Source organism: Neomonachus schauinslandi, chromosome 5 (genome assembly GCF_002201575.2).
Source record: "Neomonachus schauinslandi chromosome 5, ASM220157v2, whole genome shotgun sequence".
In the NCBI taxonomy this organism is placed as follows: Eukaryota; Metazoa; Chordata; class Mammalia; order Carnivora; family Phocidae; genus Neomonachus; species Neomonachus schauinslandi.
Genome location: NC_058407.1, coordinates 132,070,920 through 132,089,600, shown reverse-complemented (window position 1 = coordinate 132,089,600; position 18,681 = coordinate 132,070,920). Strand labels below are relative to the sequence as shown.

General features: G+C 44.0%; 1 long non-coding RNA gene across 1 annotated transcript; it reads left to right on the top strand.

Moving 5' to 3' along the window:
• The first annotated feature begins 253 nt into the window (after positions 1-253).
• Positions 254-17,154, top strand: LOC110586554. Its single transcript, XR_002480703.1, has 3 exons — positions 254-498; positions 16,645-16,804; positions 17,101-17,154. It is a non-coding gene; the product is annotated as an uncharacterized LOC110586554 (long non-coding RNA).
• Positions 17,155-18,681: the final 1,527 nt, after the last annotated feature.

The window sequence follows — 18,681 nt, the reverse complement described above, 5'->3', positions numbered from 1 at the left end:
CAGGCTGCGTGGGTTCAAACCCTGGTTCTGCTTGCTTGCTGTGTGACCAGGTGCCTTGGCCGGAAACGGAAATGATAATCACACCTACTTAGGATTGTTAGGAAGATCAAGTCAATCATACATGGAAAGCAGTATCTCAGAAGTGTTGAGTCAGTGCAAGCTGCAAAGTCCTGCAAAAGATCGATAAAGCTGGCCTCGATAAGGGAAGACTCCTGTGCTCGCCGCCTGCATCTCAGTTGCCCGAGAGTTCTGAGTTGGAGTCCGGCTGGTGCAGGGAAACCTCCCGTCGCTGAAGCTCCGCCGAGGGCCCCAGCAGCAGCCTTAGCCAGAGTTCACATTGCAGATTGTAGTCCTGCGAAAATGGGACTACAGGTGCTGCTTTCCCATCTGAAAGGATGGTTTTGAATTGCTCAAGACAACAGCCTTAATTACTAGGCAAGGGAGAGGGGACTGGACAGACAGATGCCCGGAGACCTGCTGCTGTAAGACAGTGCTCAGGTGAGAGAGCCTGTAGGTGAGCTCGTTGTCACGTTTGCTTGGGCCTGAAACGGGCCGCTATCCACGTCCTGTCTGCCTTTGTGTGTTAGGTCCTGTGTTCAGGGCAGGTCACCTGGCTGTGTAGCTGGAGGTGTGTACCAAGTCCGGCCACATTTGGCTCTGATGGAAAAAAACTGCCTTTCACTCCCGAGATTTAGGCTGGAATCAGTAACTGGAAGAGACTTGGTGTCGTCTCTAGGTCATGGGTGAATGCTCTTAAAGTGTACATATGGGAAGAACAATGAATATTTGGGGGGGGAGCCAAAGAGGTCGACTGGCAACACTGCATATCCCAGTACCTATTCCCAAACTTCTATCTTAGGCCTCTTTTTTAAAAGCTGGAAAAATGAAATTCTTAACCTGGAGCCAGGAGCAGCCATGTGATCGTTTTGGCCCGTGAGCTCTAAGTGGGAATGGAGTGTGCGTTTCGGTAGTTTTAGAAATGCTTTTTACTTTCGCAGTGGAGCCATGGCAGCCATTTAGTCCAGGTGAGCAGCCAACGTGCCAAGGAGGGTGGGAGGAAAAGCTTGGTCATGTCTGTGAGGTGTCGCTTTTCAGCTTTTCTGTACAGTTGTTTCTCTTTTGCTTGAAGGTGCATTCACTTCTTGCTGATACAATCTGTTCCCAAAATGTGTGTGATATTTTTAAAAACGGGGGAAATTTTTTTTGCAGATAATTAAAAATCACCTATTAGTATAAAACCTTGCAGATTCTTCTCAGTTTGCTTTTCCTAGAAGCAGTCCCTATCTAAACCGAAAGAGTTTAGTGCTTCATTTTGTTGCAAAAAGCCTTTCTTTGTCGATTGCTGGGTACAGGTATTGTTTTTAGCACTGGGAATGAAGAAATGAATATGGTAGTAATCCTTCCAGAGAGTTCAGAGTTTATTTCACACACACACATGCGCACACACACACAAGCAAAAACAGTGCAAGGTGAATGGTGCTGAGATAAGATACGTCACTCGACTTGAGTTCTTTTGAGGTTAATGACGTCCTCTCTGGTCCCAGCATCTGGCACGTATCTGGTAAACAATAAATTGGCAGTGAACTGAGCAGATCTGTTAGGAGTGGCAAAGTCTGAGACTGCAGTTAAAGAAGAGGTGACTTGTGCTGTGGGTCTTGAAGGAAGAGTCACGATTGCCCTCTGGAAAGAAAGACAAGAGGACAGCTTCCCAGACAGAACTGTAGGGGAAGGACAGAGAAGTGATGGTGCCTTGCGGCCTTCTGACCTTGAGCTAGTAATGATCTGATCCTCAGCTCGATTAGTTCTTCCTCTTCCAGTTTTCTTAAACTTTTTATTTCAGATGTACAGAATTACGTGACAGTAGTACAGAGTTCCCTTGTACAACCCCTTATACACTAATATCTTACATGAGGGTGGTACATTTATCACAATGAGCAATACTGACAGGTTATTATATTCTTTATAGGATATATATTATTATAAATTATTAATACGTAATTTATTCAGATTTCTTTAGTTTTTACCTAAAATCCTTTCTCTGCTTTAGGATCCATTCAGGATACTACTTTCCATTTAGCTAGCCTATCTTCTTAGGCTCCTGTTGGTTGTGACAGTTTCTTAGACTTTCCTTGTTTTTGATGACTGTGACAGTTGACTACCAGTCAAGTATTTTGTAAAACAGTCATCAGTTGGGATTTATCTGATGTTTTTCTCATGGTTAGACTTAGTTAATTTGGGGAGTGGGTGGGGGGGAAAAGACCACAAAAGTGTAACGCCATTTTTATTGCCTATCAAGGGTACGTACTATGAACATGACCTGTCACTATTGATGTTTACCTCGATCACCGGAATGAATTAGTGTGTCAGGTTTCCCCACTCTGAAGTTACTCTTTTCTCTCCCTTTCTGTTCTGTACTCTGGAGGAAGTTGTTATGCACAGCCCACACTTCAGGAATGGGAGGTGGGTTCCACCTCCTTGGGGTGGAGTAGCTACATAAATATTTGGAATTCTGCATGGAAGATTTGTCTATTTTTCCCCCATTTGCTTATTTATTCAGTCTTATGTCAGTATGAACTTACTGATATGTATCTTATACTTTGGGTTATAAACCAGTATTCGTTTTTTGACTCAAATTGTTCCAGCTTTGGCTGTTGGAAGCTTTTTCAGTTGGTACCTGTATGCCCTTGGCCTTCGACATCCCCATCATTGTGGGGTGTTTGTTTGCTTATAGCACTTCCTGGCACTACAAGATGCTCCAGGTTCAGCTTGCTGATTTCCTGCCTGAGTCCTAGAATCAGCCATTTCTCCAACGAGCGATGGTTCCTTTTCCTGGGGAGTGGTATTAGGAACCAAGATCTGGGCATTGGGTGTGCTCATTGCTGTTGGGGTGTCATTGCTTCCAGGCCCTCTCAGCTGATAGCGCGAGGAAATATATGTGTGTAGAATAACCTGTGTATATGTGACCATCTGTGTGTATATTAAAGTAAATATGAATCCATACTATGTCTCCAACTCTGATCCCTTGCCCCCTGGACTCCCACCTTCTGCCTTCCATTTACTTGATTGCTTCAGTGCCAGTATATATTTATAGCACTTCCAGAATGTTTAATCCATATCCTCTGGGAAACAATTTTATCAACTAGAGTACAGTGCTTATGTACAGTTCAACATGTGTAGTCTTACAGACTTCACTCATTTCCAGTTACTTAGGTCAACACTTTATTCCCCACCCTGACCTTTAGTAAGGTGATTTTTTATGTTTGTAACACATTTGGATTTATCTGTCACATTCTGCATTTCACCCAGGGATCCTCCAATCTCCTAAATGAGTTTTTAAATTTTTATATATACATTAAGGTTTACTCTTCGTACTCTGAAGTCTTACAGGTCTTGACAGCGGCTTAATGTTTGGGGTTCACCATTACCGTATCACACAGAATGGTTTCACTGTCCTAAAATACATCCCTGTGCTGCACCTATTCAAATCTCTCCCCTCTCCCATGCCTGGCAACTACTCTCTTTATTGTCTCTATAGTTTAGCCTTTTCCAGAATGTCCTCTAATTGGAATCATACAGTATGTATGTATGTATGTAACCTTTTCATACTGGCTTTTTTCCCTTAACATTGTGCATTTGAGATTCATCCATTCATTCATATCTTTTTGTGGCTTGATAGCTTGGCTTTCATCAGTGACTAAGATGTCATTGTCTGGATGTTTATTCCTTCCCTTATTGCGGGACATCTTGGTCATTTCCAGGTTTTGGCAATCACGAATCAGATGCTATCAATGTTTGTGTGAAGGTTCTTTGTGGACACAAGTGTGGACATTGTTTGGGTAAATCTCTAGGTGTGTGATTGCTGGGTTGCGTGCTAAGACTATATGGTAAGACTCTCCCATCTTTCCAAGTTCACCCCAGACTGGCTACTTTTTTGAAGCATATAAACATTCTCAAATCTCTCCCTTCTGTAGGGGAAAGAAGTTAAACTCTTGCATTTTTAGCTCACTCTCCTACTCCCCAGTGCCCAGCCTCTTCTTTCACAGCCAGGCTTCTCAAAGAATCACGTGCCCTCCATGGCCACTTGCTGACTTTTGATTCCCCACCCCCTCTCAGTTCAGCCCACACTTAAGGAATGGGGCTTGTAATTGACTACAAATCAGACCTCTGCTGCCACCAGACCTTCTCGATTGCTCTGTTAAAGATCACCTTGAGCCACTTCTAAAGGGGGTCTATGCAGTTCTCCTCATTGACCTTTTATGGCGTTTGACACTTAACCACTCCCTTCTTGAGGCCTGTGACAACTCTTCCTGTTAGTGTTTGCCTTTATCGCTCACCCTCTCCCTGGGTGATTTTATCTGCTCTCCTGGCCTTTAGTTTCTGCAGTGACTTAACACACATCTTTATCTCAGCCAGTCATTACAAAACTTCTGATCTGTATCCAACTGCCTATTAGATGTCCCCCTCCCATCTGAAACGTGTTCAAACTTCACTTGCTTTTCCCCTTTCAAACCTCCTGCTAAGCTCTCTAATTTGGGAAAAACATCGCCTAAGTCAGGAGCCTAGGCATCATCTTAGATTCCTCCTTTTCCCTTCTATCCCAACCTCGTATGTAATTGAGACCTGTTGATTTTATTTATTTTCTGTCTTTCATATTAACCCAGGGGAGTGCCTTGATTTCAGAGCCTCATTCTCTTGCCTGGAATGGATGGTGGTCTGTCTCCAACCAGTCTCCCTTTTCTGATCTTGCACTCTTCTAATCTGCCAAAGTCATGCCTTAGCTGTTCTGGTTACACCCAAAGAAAAGAATCTTTGGTCTAGGCAAGCCTCGGCTCTGGAAGCCAGTAAGCTGGGGCGTTCTCCCTGATGGAAACTGTGCTTACTTCTCCCACCACACCTTCACCTCATATTCCAGCAGGTAGAAACATTGGCAAGTTGTTTTGCCTGGAGAATTGACCCTTTCCCTGTCTTCTTCCAACAATTATCCTGTACCTGGTGAATTACTACTCATGCAGGGCTTATTGGCACCACAAGCCTTACGATAGAAAACAACAGCCCTCTGCTCTATACCTCTCCTGAGGTACTACTTTTAACTGTGAGTTGGGTTGCTTCTGGTCTCTGCCTCCTTATTCCTAAATACATCCTCATGAGGCTACTTTCCACCAACCCCCCTCCACTGCTCCCATTCTTCGCCTTTCTCTTCCTAAGCACATGTCTAAGAATAGTCTGAACTCAGTCTCCACCTTCTTAATTTCCATTCACTTTCCAACCCACTACAACTTAAGGAGTAAATCCAGAAAAAGATGACATGGACCCAGCACAGAGAGGGAAAAGCAATCCCCGAGATGACGGGGAAAGAAGGCTTGACCCAGTAGCTGTGCAGAAGGCCTGGAGAACTCGGTCCCTGTGGGGGCAGGAAGATGAGGGCTCTCGGAAGGACGTCTCGAGGGGGAGATGGAATACTCTGACTCGCTTCCAGGAAAAACTTGACTTAAGTAATTCCAGGAAAAGTTGGACAATAATGAAAATGAACCATGGCTTAGCTGAGAGTAATATACAAAATGTGGCAACAATACAAATACTCATTTCTGGTCATTTTTTAAAAATTTTTGTTATATTAGTCACCATACAATACATCATTAGATTTTGATGTAGTAATCCAGACATTGTTTTCGTATAACACCCAGTGCTCCATGCAGTACATGCCCGCCTTAATACCCATCACTGGGCTAACCCATTCCCCACCCCCCTCCCCTCTAAAACCCTCAGTTTGTTTCTCAGAGTCCACAGTCTCTCACAGTTCATCTCTCCCTCCAATTTTCCCCCCTTCATTTTTCCCTTCCTTCTCCTAATGTCCTCCATGCTATTCCTTATGTTCCACAAATGAGTGAAACCATATGATAAATGACTTTCGATGCCTGACTTATTTCACTCAGCATAATCTCCTCCAGTCCCATCCATGTTGATGTAAAAGTTGGGTATTCATCCTTTCTGATGGCTGAGTAATATTCCATTGTATATATGGACCACATCTTTATCCATTCATCTGTTGAAGGGCATCTCGGCTCTTTCCACAGTTTGGCTATTGCGGACATTGCTGCTGTGAATATTGGGGTGCATATGGCCCTTCTTTTCACTACATCTGTGTCTTTGGGGTAAATACCCAGTAGTGCAATTGCTGGGTCATAGGGTAGCTCTATTTTTAATTTTCTGAGGCACCTCCACACTGTTTACCAAAGTGGCTGTACCAACTTGCATTCCCACCAACAGTGTAAGAGGGTTACCCTTTCTCCACAACCTCTCCAACATTTGTTGTTTCTTGCCTTGTCAATTTTTGCCATTCTAACTGGTGTAAGGTGGCATCTCAATGCGGTTTTGATTTGAATTTCCCTGATGGCTAATGATGATGAACATTTTTTCATGTGTCTGTTAGCCATTTATATGTCTTCTTTAGAGGAGTGTCTGTTCATGTCTTCTGCCCATTTTTTGACTTGATTATTTGTTTTTTTGGGTGTTGAGTTTGAGAAGTTCTTTATAGATCTTGGATACCAGCCCTTTATCTGTAGTGTTATTTGCAAATATCTTGCCTCTTTGTTTTGTTGGCTGTTTCCTTTGCTGTGCAGAAGCTTTTTATCTTGATGAAGTCCCAAAAGTTCATTTTTGCTTTTGTTTCACTGGCTTTTGGAGATGTATCTTGAAAGAAGTTGCTGTGGCCGATGTCACTGCCTGTGTTCTGCTCTAGGATTTTGATGGATTCCTGTCTCACATTGAGGTCTTTCATCCATTTTGAGTTAATCTTTGTGTAGGGTGTTAGAGAATGGTTGAGTTTCATTCTTCTGCATGTGGCTGTCCAGTTTTCCCAGCACCATTTATTGAAGAGACTGTCTTTTTTCCATTGAATGTTTTTTCCTGCTTTGTTGAAGATTATTTGACCATAGAGTTGAGGGTCCATATCTGGGTTCTCTATTCTGTTCCATTGGTCTGTATGTCTGTTTTTGTGCCAGTACCATGCTGTCTTGGTGATCACAGTTTTGTAATATAGCTTGAAATCGGGCAACGTGATGCCCCCAGCTTTGTTTTTCTTTTTCAACATTTCCTTGGCGATTCGGGCTCTTTTCTGATTCCATACAAATTTTAGGATTGTTTGTTCCAGCACTTTGAAAAATGTCATTGGAATTTTGTTCGGGATGGCATTGAAGGTATAGATTGCTCTGGGTAGCATAGACATTTTAACAACGTTTATTCTTCCAATCCATGAGCATGCAATGTTTTTCCATGTTTTTGTGTCTTCTTCAGTTTTTTCCTGAGTGTTCCTTTACCTCTTTGGTTAGGTTTATTCCAAGGTATCTTATGGTTTTTGATGCTATTGTAAATGGAACCCTTTCTCTAATTTCTCTTTCTACAGTTGCATTGTTAGTGTATAAGAAAGCAACTGATTTCTGTGCATTGATTTTGTATCTTGCCACATTACTGAATTGCTGTATGAGTTCTACTAATTTGGGGGTGGAGTCTTTTGGGTTTTCCACGTAAAGTATCATGTCATCTGCGAAAAGAGAGAGTTTGACTTCTTTGCCAGTTTGAATACCGTTTCTTTTTGTTGTCTGATTGCTGTTGCTAGGACTTTTAGTACTATGTTGAACAATAGTGGTGAGAGTAGGCATCCTTGACGTGTTCCTGATCGTAAGGGAAAGGCTCTCAGCTTTGAGGAGGATATTCGCTGTGGGTTTTTCATAGATGGATTTTATGAACTTGAGGAATGTTGTTCCCTCTATCCCTATACTTTGAAGAGTTTTAATCAGGAAAGGATGCTGTATTTTGTCAAATGCTTTTTCTACATCATTTGAGAGGACCATATGGTTCTTCTCCCTCCTCTTATTAATGTGTTCTATCACATAGATTGATTTGCGAATGTTGAACCACCCTTGCATCCCGGGGATAAATCCTACTTGGTCGTGGTGGATGATCCTTTTAATGTATTGTTGGATTCTATTAGCTAGGATTTTGTTGAGGATTTTGGAATTCATATTCATCCGGGATTGCGGTCTGAAATTCTCCTTTTTGATGGGGTCTTTGCTTGGTTTGGGGATTAAGGTAATGCTGGCCTCACAGAATGAGTTTGGAAGTTTTCCTTCTGTTTCTATTTTTTGAAACAGCTTCAGTAGAATAGGAATTATTTCTTCTCTGAATGTTTTGTAGAATTCCCCAGGGAATCCATCAGGCCCTGGACTCTTGTTTTTTGGGAGGTTTTTGATCACTGCTTCAATCTCGTTACTGGTTATTGGCCTATTGAGGTTGTCAATTTCTTCCTGTTTCAGTCTTGGGAGTTTATAGGTTTCCAGGAAGGCCTCCATTTCATCCAGGTTGCTCAGCTTTTTGGCATATAGTTGTTGATAATAATTTCTAATAGTTGTTTTTATTTCCTTGGTGTTAGTCGTGATCTCTCCCCTTTCATTCATAATTTTATTAATTTGGGTCATTTTTCTTTTGGATAAGTCTGGCCAGTGGTTTAATGATTTTATTAATTCTTTCAAAGAAACAGCTTCTAGTTCCGTTGATCTAATCTACTGTGTTTCTGGTTTCTAATTCATTGATCTCTGCTCTAATCTTAAATATTTCTCTTCTAATGCGTGGCTTAGGCATCAGTTGTTGCTTTTTCTCTAATTCCTTAAGGTGTAGAGTTAGTTTGTGAATTCGGGATTTTTCTATTTTTTTGAGTGAGGCTTGGATGGCTATGTATTTCCCCCTTAGGACCACCTTTGCAGTATCCCAGAGGTTTTGGATCAATGTGTTTTCGTTCTCATTGGTTTCCATGAATTGTTTAAGTTCTTTGATTTCCTGGTTGACCCAAACATTCTTGAGCGGAGTGGTCTTCAGCTTCCAAGTGTTGGAATTTCTTCCAAATTTTTTCTTATGATTGAATTCCAGTTTTAAAGCATTATGGTCAGGGCACCTGGGTGGCTCAGTCATTAAGTGTCTGCCTTCAGCTCAGGTCATGATCCCAGGGTCCTGGGATTGAGCCCCGCATCCGGCTCCCTGCTCGGCAGGAAGCCTGCTTCTCGCTCTCCCACTCCCCCTGCTTGTGTTCCCTCTCTCCCTGTCTCTCTCTCTGTCAAATAAATAAATAAAATCTTTAAAAAAATAAAATAAAGCATTATGGTCTGAGAATATGCAGGGAATAATCTCAGTCTTTTGGTGTTGGTTGAGACCTGATTTGTGACCCAGGATGTGGTCTATTCTGGAGAAAGTTCCATGTGCACTCGAGAAGAATGAGTATTCTGTTGTTTTAGGGTGGAATGTTCTGTATATATCTATGAGGTCTATCTGGTCCATTGTGTCATTCAAAGCTCTTGTTTCTTTGTTGATTTTCTGCTTAGGTGATCTGTCTATTGCTGAGAGTGGAGTATTGAGGTCTCCTACAATTAATGTATTGTTATCAATATGACTCTTTATTTTGGTTAACAGTTGGCTTATGTAGATGGCTGCTCCCATATTGGGGGCATAGATATTTACAATTGTTAGATCTTCTTGTTGGATAGACCCTTTAAGAATGATATAGTGTCCTTCTGTGTCTCTAAGTACAGTCTTTTGTTTAAAATCTAATTTGTCTGATATAAGAATTGCTACCCCAGCTTTCTTTTGAGGTCCACTGGCATGGAAGATGGATCTCCATCCCTTCACTTTCAGTCTGGATGTATCTTTAGGTTCAAAATGAGTCTCTTGTAGACAGCATATGGATGGGTCCTGTCTTTTTATCCAGTGTGCCATTGCAACCCTGTGCCATTTTATGGGAGCATTTAGGCCGTTCACGTTGAGAGTGATTATTGAAAGATATGAATTAATTGTCATCATGTTGCCTGTGAAGACCTTGTTTTTATAGATTGTCCCTGTAAATTTCTGTTGTAGATCACTCTTGGGGTCTTTCTCCTTTTATAGAACCCCCCCCCTTAATATTTCTTGCAGGACCGACTTAGTGGTCACATATTCTTTCAGTTTCTGCTGGTCTTGGAAGCTCTGCATCTCTCCATCCATTCTAAATGACAGCCTTGCTGGATAAAGTATTCTTGGCTACATGTTCTTCTCGTTTAGTACCCTGAATATGTCTTGCCAGGCCTTTCTGGCTGGCCAGGTCTCTCTGGATAGGTCTGACGTTATTCTGATGTTCTCTTCCCCCTAACTGCCCTTAAGATGGTTTCCTTGGTTCTAAGATTTGCAGGTTTTACTGTTACATGCTGGGGTGTTGGCCTGTTTTCCTTGATCTTGGGAGGGGTCCTTTCTGCCTCTAGGACACAAATGTTTGTTTCATTCCTCAGATTAGGGAAGTTCTCAGCTACGATTTGCTCAAATACATCTTCTAGTCCTCTCTCTCTCTCCACCCCCTCAGGGATTCCAATAATTCTGACATTGGAACATTTCATGGTGTCACTTATTTCTCTGATTCTATTTTCATGGATTCTGAGTTGTTTTTCCCTGGCCTCCTCTTTTCCCTTTTTATCTATTAAATTGTCTTCCAGGTCACTAATTCGTTGTTCTGCCTCACTTACCCTAGCTGTTAGATTATCTAGATTAGATTGGCTCTCATTGGTAACATTTTTAAGTTCTGCCAATTCAGCTTTCATTTCTGTCCTTAGAGACTCTATGTTGCCATTAATTGATTTCTCCATTCTAGCTATTGTCTTCACAGTTGCTAGCCTGAATTCCATTTCCGAGATCTTGGTTATATCTGCATCCATTGTAAATCTGTGGCATAAGTCATAATCTCGGAGTCTTTCCTATTTTGGGGGTTCCTCCTCCCTGTTGAGGGGTGGTTGAGGGAATGTATAGAGTCCAAATTATTGACCACAACCCAAGCAAGAGGCACCTGTTTTCTACGGACCTTAGGGTTGCTGGCCTCTTGTTTTCCCAGCCTGTCTTTTGGGTGAGGGGCCTGCTGCGCTGTTACTCAGGCAACCATGTTTGGGCATAGGCTCAGTGGAAAATATTTTTGGGGGGCTTTTGTTCCCTGGCAGTTTTCCGCATCTCTTCCGAGAGTCAGAGCAGAAGAGACCGTTTCCAACACTCTGCCTCAGAGCAGAAAGACTGCAGTCTGTTCTTCAGTGAGCTCTCCAGGCCACATGGTCTCTGTTTCTGTCTGTGCTGCTATAAACTGCAGCGTCCTGGGTTTTGCACCCCTCCACAGCACCCCCAGTCCTGCCTCTAGGTTGGGGCACGTCTTTGCCCTTTGTGCCTCTAAAACCGCCAACTGCCCACAGTTCTCATGCGTGACCCCGCCGCTCCGGGTTTCCGCTCCGGGGGCTGCCCTAAAGTCATTTCACCACCGCTACTGGTCTGCGAGTCTGTGCCCCGTCCCTAGCGCGGGAGGCTATTGCTCACCAGCGGTGTAGGATCCCCACGGCCAGGCACCCTCCCGCTGCCGTTTATCCTCCGATATCTGCCCGTGGAATCACGGCTCCCCACTTTGCACCTCGAAACCAACTGCCTGTGATATTCTATTTGTAGAGATCTGGGTCTATCTTCCTACATCTCAGCCTGATTTCGTGGGTGCTTGAAGTGGTCTGGTAGACATCCAGCTCAGTTCCCGGGATGGTTGGAATAGGGTCCCCTATTCCTCTGCCATCTTTTCCCCCCTCCCTGGTCAATTTTTTAAATGCTGCTCTATGACTAACTTGAAAGGACGAGTAGGGGGTGTAGAAAGGCTAACTCTGTCATTTCCCAGGAAGTCACCGGATTGTTAAAATTCTCTTTGACTCCCCCACGTTGGATATCTATGCTGGATTCTCTGTCTTCATTTTCTGGATTTCCTCCCTATTTTTTGTGGGGCTTATCCTCTAGTAGTTTCCTGAGAAAAGAGACTTGGGAGATACAGTTTTTGAGGCTTTGCATCTGAAAGTATCTTGATTTTGTCATTGTACTTGATAATTTGGCTAAATCAGAACTCTTGTTTAAAACCCATTTTCCCTCAAAAATGTTAAGGTATTGCTACATTGTCCTTTTTCTTTAGTGCTGTTGAGAAAATGAATATCATCCTTTATAATCTGTTTCTCTTCTCTTTGGAAGGTTTTGTGATTATGTGTCTTGGTTTATATCTCTTCATTTGTTAGGCATTTGGGACATGTTCCGTCTAGAAATTCATGTCCTTTGAATTCCTATCCTGGAAATTTTTCATGTAATATGTGATATTTGCTAACTTCTTCTCCTTCCATCATTACATCTTCCTTCATTGCATCTCATCTGGAGCTTTTATTAGTCAATTTGTTCCTGAATTGGTATTTCTGTCTTTTCTCTCATATTGCTGACCTTTCATCTAAGGCAATAAAATACAGAAGTGGTTGAGTCCTCGACCAGAACCTTAAGAGTTTAGATGTACCTGAATTATGGAGCTGCGTGTGTTGTTTTATTTCTAGAAGCAGTACCTTATAAAGATTTTCACGTCTTTTGAAGAGCAATGAATTTAATAATAACACTTTATATAAATGCACATATACCAACAATGTGGGAAAGTTAGCAGTTTCCTTCTAGAAGTATATTCCTCTGTTATTAAAATATAGATATTATTTGCTAAATAAAAAGACATAGACCTTATTCCGTGAAATGCGATTTAGTAAGTTTCCTCTTTCAGTTATCGGCTAGACATTCACAAAATAGATTTTACTTTTTAAAGGTAACCGAAAACTTTTTTAAAAAGTGTGAGAAAGGGAAAGATTAGGGAAATATCTTACATGAAATAGCTGGGTCCTTCTCTTTAGCAACCGCCTTTTTCCCCTCCTCTGCACTATCAAATGATATAAAAATACCTCTTATTAAGTCTCTTGTATTATCTTCTTCCTGCTGTGTCCCATCTAAGCAGTGAACACCTGATGTTTTCAAGTTTCTCATAAGCCAAGGCATTGTTGCCTGTGGATGGGTTTGTGACAGAGCCTGTGGGTGGGTCCGTGGCTTGCTAAAACCAGAGCAGACATGAGGGGAGGAAGTAGGTCCACAAGAATGGAGTTGCTAAGAGAATTTTATTACTGATTTATCTTCAAAAAAGCAGAAGGAACAAATAGAATCAGAGTCTGATAATTTAGCAAACAATCTTTTTTTTAAAGATTTTTTTTATTTTTATTTATTTGAGACAGAATGAGAGACAGCATAAGAGGGAGGAGGGTCAGAGGGAGAAGCAGACTCCCTGCCGAGCAGGGAGCCCGATGCGGGACTCGATCCCGGGACTCCAGGATCATGACCTGAGCCGAAGGCAGTCGCTTAACCAACTGAGCCACCCAGGCACCCTAGCAAACAATCTTAAGCTAGCAAAGATATACTTTGCAGTTACTTGCAGTACTGTTCTTCAGGCTATAATCAAGAACTAAGAAAAAAATCATGACAACGCTGAATCATTTGGAAGTAAGCAGATGGCAAGTCAACGAACCATCGTAGGCGAGTATAGATATGAGTACTTCATGAGAGGCCAGCTGTATTGAGTCATTCTGACCTGAATTTTGCATAATTCTTACCAAAATTCCGGTTGAAAAGTAAGTTCAGGGCTGTTATTCCTACTTCGTTTTTTTTTAATTTTTCAAAATAACATATGCGCATAATTATAAAATCCACTAAGTGCTCAGAGGCTCGTAGCAAATTAGAACAGCCCTCTGCCTCACCAGCCTTGTTGCCTAAAAGAAAACACATTCAACTCTCATAACTGACTTTTTATGGCATTTATTTCTCTTTCGAACTCATTGGCTCATAAGCTATTTCTTATTTGTAGATGTGTTTCTAGTGATTTTCTCTTATGGGAGAGGAGGATTTAGCTCTCTTATCCCAGCTCCTGTCTCATCTCTCCCTCCAACTCTTGTTAACTGTTTACATCAAAATTCTGTGTTAAAGCAGTAGTCACTACAAACCTAGTAGGACATAAATATGACTCATGCACGATCCAGGTAGTATATTATGGTTATTTTTTTATATAACCTTTAGGTTTTCTAGAGTTAATAATAATTGCCCAGTTTTTAAAGATTGTTTAGTGTATGTACCTATTTTAAGATTTTTCTAATTTCTCCTTTGATGTTTATCTGCCATTTAGTATTTTTCCCCAGGTCAGGCATATCAGTGAATCTGTGGATTTTGGGGCACCTGGGTGGCTCAGTTGGTTAAGCTACTGCCTTCGGCTCAGGTCATGATCCTGGAGTCCCGGGAATGAGTCCTGCATCGGGCTCCCTGCTCAGTGGGGAGTTTGCTTCTCCCTCTGACCCTCCCCCCTTCTCGTGCTCTCTCTCTCTCTCTCTCTCAAATAAATAAAATCTTTAAAAAAAAAAAATCTATGGATTTTGTATTTTCCCTGGTGTCCTCTTCCCCAATCTGGACTGGTCACTTCCTAGGCCTGCTGCACGTTGCCATCTCGACACTTCTCTTGGCTGTGTTTCACGTTGGGCCCTAATTTTCAGACTCTCCTACCTTCTACGTTCTCGCTTTAACAGGATACATCCTCCAGGCATTAATGTAATTGAAAACTGAGGGATGAGTGGAGTCACATACAGTGTTGGAAAAGGAGAAACTTAACACGTCCATTCTCGCCAGTTCATTGCTGTTGCGACGGGGGGCATTGGGGGATGAGGCTGACGGCAGAGGCTGTGTGCCCTGACCCCTGGCCTTTCCATCAGGAGGAGAAGCAAAGGGCAAGGACCTCCTACCTGGTTAGCCTGACGTGGCAACTGTCCGACGGCAGCTCAGGCTGCAAGCTGCCGCGGGTACACGTCGGAAATCTGGGAGTGCAGAAGGCCTCCTTGGGTCTGAAATACACTCCCCGGGCAGCACTCTGAGGTTTGTTTCTGGGGTGGCTTGCACAGAATGGATGGGTCAGGGGTGCATGGAGAGGGGAGAAGGGTCCCGGGGGGAGGATGGAACAAGAATGAAGGGGAGCCCCCGTATCAGGAAGTGAGCTCTGAGTAATCTTGTCGATCAGTCAGTTTTCCTGCTCTGCCCTCATCTGGCATTTTTTTTTTTTTTTTAAATCACATTGTGAGGAAAAGTGGTCACAGAACAGGGCTGAGTCTCAGTGGGCAGTGCTGAGAGGAAGGTTCTGGGCAGAATCAGAGTGAAGTTGGTAATAAAACTGCCTTAATCTATAAATCAGTGGAAATCATCAGCCATTTGCCAGCAACATTTCCAGTTCCTCAGTGGATAATGATGTCAGAGCCAAATGGAAAAGCAGTGCATTCTGTACGGTTAGGCCTCATATCACAAAGGCAACAAAATGTAACGGTAGCTCTGTCAGTTTCTGGGGGCTGCCCAGAGCGAATTACCACACCCGGAGGCTGCAGGCAGAATTTGCCGCTTTCACGGTTCTGGAAGCTACAATTTTGAAATCCGGGTGCCAGTAGGGTGGTGCTCTCCCTGGAGGTGCTACGAGAGGATCCTTCCCTGCCTCTTCCTGGCTCTGGCAGCTGCTGGCAGTCCTTGGCACTTTCTGACTTAGGGACTTAATTCCGATTGTCATCACATGACAGTCTGTCTCCATGTCTCTTCTTCTAAGGACACCAGTCATGCTGGCTGCAGGGCTCCCCCTACTCCAGTGTGACCTCATCTTGACTCATTACACCTGCAAAGCCACTGTTTCCAAATAAGGTCACATTCTGAGGTATCAGAAAGGACATAAATTGCGCGTTTGAGGGCTGGGCGGGGGGAGACACTATTCAACCCAGCACAGTAGCTTCAATAAGAGAATGCTTTTGTCGCTTACAGAAAAGTTCCAAGATAAGCATCCAGGGGTGGCCAGGTGAAGGTATCGGGCACCCGGAGGCTGCCTGTCTGATGGCTCCTCAGTCATCCTCAGCATGTGCCTTCCACTTCATGGTCTGTGAAGGTTGCTTAAGTTCCATCCATCACGTCTGCCTTCCACCTTCAAGAAGGAGAACGGGGGGAGAAGAAGGGTTCACACGGCCCATGCCAGGTGTCCTTCACACTGCAATGCAGTATTTCTGCTTATATCACATTGGACAGAACTTTGTGGATGAGGCTGGGGACGTAGCTCTTTTCAGACGGCTTTGCGTCCTGTTCAAACTTGGAAGTTCCCTTTCTGAGGAAGAGAGAGTGGATGGAGATTAGGTGGGCAGCCAAGAGTCTTCCACGGTCGGGGTGGCTTTGTCCCGCTTCCCCACATCATGTGGAGTAAGTGGATTCTTAAGTGAATCTCCAGAAGTTTCTGTGTTTGTTAAGTGACTCTAAATGTCTGGATAGTGTTTTCTCTCAAAAACTGATGTATGTTTGTAGGACTCAGAGATGGCCAAAGAACTCCTCGAGTGACTTTTTTTTTTTTAAATGAAATCCAGAGCTACTGCATTACTCTAGAAACTCAGGGGGAGTTATGATGCTTAATGTCTACCCTTGTGCAAGCATGACTGTTAAACAGCCCAGCCTCCCATATCCTGCCCAAGACTCCCCCGGTCCGGAGGAATGAGTTGCCCTTACCATCCTGCATCCGGGCCACAGCATCTCCGTGCTACCCTTCTTCCATGCCCTTCCTGTGTGGGTCCACCAAGCATCCAAAGCTGCGGACACAGTTAGGGTTTCTGCCACAGTCCAACGAGTCTGGACGTTCTCAGAGAAAACAAAAGGGAAGACCTTTTTCTGGCAGAGGCACTACCTTTGCTAAAAATAAAACCTTTGGCCCCGTAGGAAGTCTTCAGGAGGCCAGGACAGGATGGAGGAGGACACTTTTCTCACCTGCCGCCACCACACAGCTCCCCTGGTCCAGTGAGTCATCCTCTTCGCTCTGACGCATGGTCTCTGAGTCACCTCGCTTCTGTGCCCGCCTGTTCCAAGTGTTCCAGCTGAGGTGAGCCTCCCATCGACAAAGAGGGTGTTCTTCTCCAGCTCTTCTTCACGCTTCCATCTGCTCCTTGGCCTCAGCAGCACTAACAGTTGTCAGTGCCTCCCCCCACCCTCAAGTACTTGAGCGCGCCTTGTGGAGGAGGCTTCCCGGCAGCAAGGGCACAGTCGTGCCTCAGCTGGCCGCGAGAACATGCGGGGTGGGGGGCAAGTGCGGGGAGAGGGTGCAAGGGGCGAGGGGGGCGCCTGCGGTGCTTACGCGCCTCGCCTGAGCTTGCTCCTGTCCGTCTCCTTGTCTTACAGGTTCCTTGTCTCGGGGCCCATGCATTCTGAATGGCACGGCATGGACGAGGCTGGCCTCCTCACCAAAGAAGCCCTCCTTTTTCTTGAAATAAAAACGGACCATTTTCTCACACTCTCTGTAGGCTTCACAGTGGACGGTGGCTGATAAAACTCATGAGTGCGCGCTCCTCAACAGCAAGGCTGGTGTGTAATTTCCACGCTTGGGGCCATCTCACAGACTGTATTCTCTTCATAACAACAACTATATGCAGGAATGAAGGCCACGCTTGTCCTCCAAGCGATCAGACAGACGCATGTTCTCTGACACAAATAAACCTTTCTCCGACGGGTCCCCCCAGCCACCCACACAACCCCGCATTCCAAATAGCAGGTCCCCTCCTGCTAACGACAGACCTTTGGGGCAGGCCCAGAAGCAGTTTCCAAAGACTGGAGACTTCACCCCCTGGGTGGTGCCGTCAGACCCACCGCACTCTTCGGTGGCCCCGAGTGAGCCGATTTGTGTTGAAATATTTCCTCCTCCCAGGGCGTAAAGGGGAGGAAGAGGCTGGAGCAAGATGTTGAACTTCTTTATGAAGCAAGTCGATTTGGAAATATTAGGTGAGGAGGGAATGGGGCTCTAACTTGCTTTTATCAGTGTTAAAAGATGCCATCTCCCTGCTTATCTGATAGAAGTCAGTATTTAAGCCAAGTTGTGATTCGGTTGTTGACAGGTTGAAAAAATATTCAGGGAAATTATATATTTTTATACCAGTTACCCATTGGTGAAGTATTTCTTAAATGCTTACCATTCCATTAGGCACTATGATAAATTAAATAGTATATCAGATGTCTGAAAATCATGTTGAAAATCCGGGTGCAAATACGGTTCTAAAATATGTAAACAATAAAGCTAGTAAACAGGTGAAGGGGTAATTGGCCCAAAAAACCCACATTCAGAGCTTAGAGGACAGGTTTTTTTCCCCTGACTTCTAGAGCCATATTAAAACGAAAAATTCCAAAGCATGAACACCTCATCCACACAAAACTCCAGATATTTAATACCTGGCTCCTCATACTCAGCCAGCGGTGGATGACCCCTTCGGCTCCGAGTCCTCTGCAGTTTCCAGTTCTCCATCCAGCCGGCTGGAGAGGGGCCATGGAGCATCCCCAGTCAGGTGGAGAGATGTGACACTGAATTTCAGGTTAATCTTGGGAATCTGAAACAGGTCATTTTGGTAACACGGTTTAAAATCCTTAGTCCAAGATTGGTGCTTGTCTTGAACATTTGCTCTAAGTTTTAAGGACTGGGATATAAAGAACTTTAAATATCCCACAGAGAATGCTTCTCCCAACCATCCCCGGGTCATTCTGAACAGGACTGAAAGGCCTTCGAATCCCCTCCTCTCCGTACAGGAGCTCCGTGGGAAGAGGCATCCCTTTCCCCTTTTTTCCACACACATCCTCTGCTTTCCAGCACGCAAGTTACAATTCTGTTTAATGAGATGAATGTAGAAATATCTGGGGTCGGGCGCCTCAGTGACATGTCTGCCATGGGCTCAGGTCATGATCTCGGGGTCCTGGGATCGAGCCCCACATCGGGCT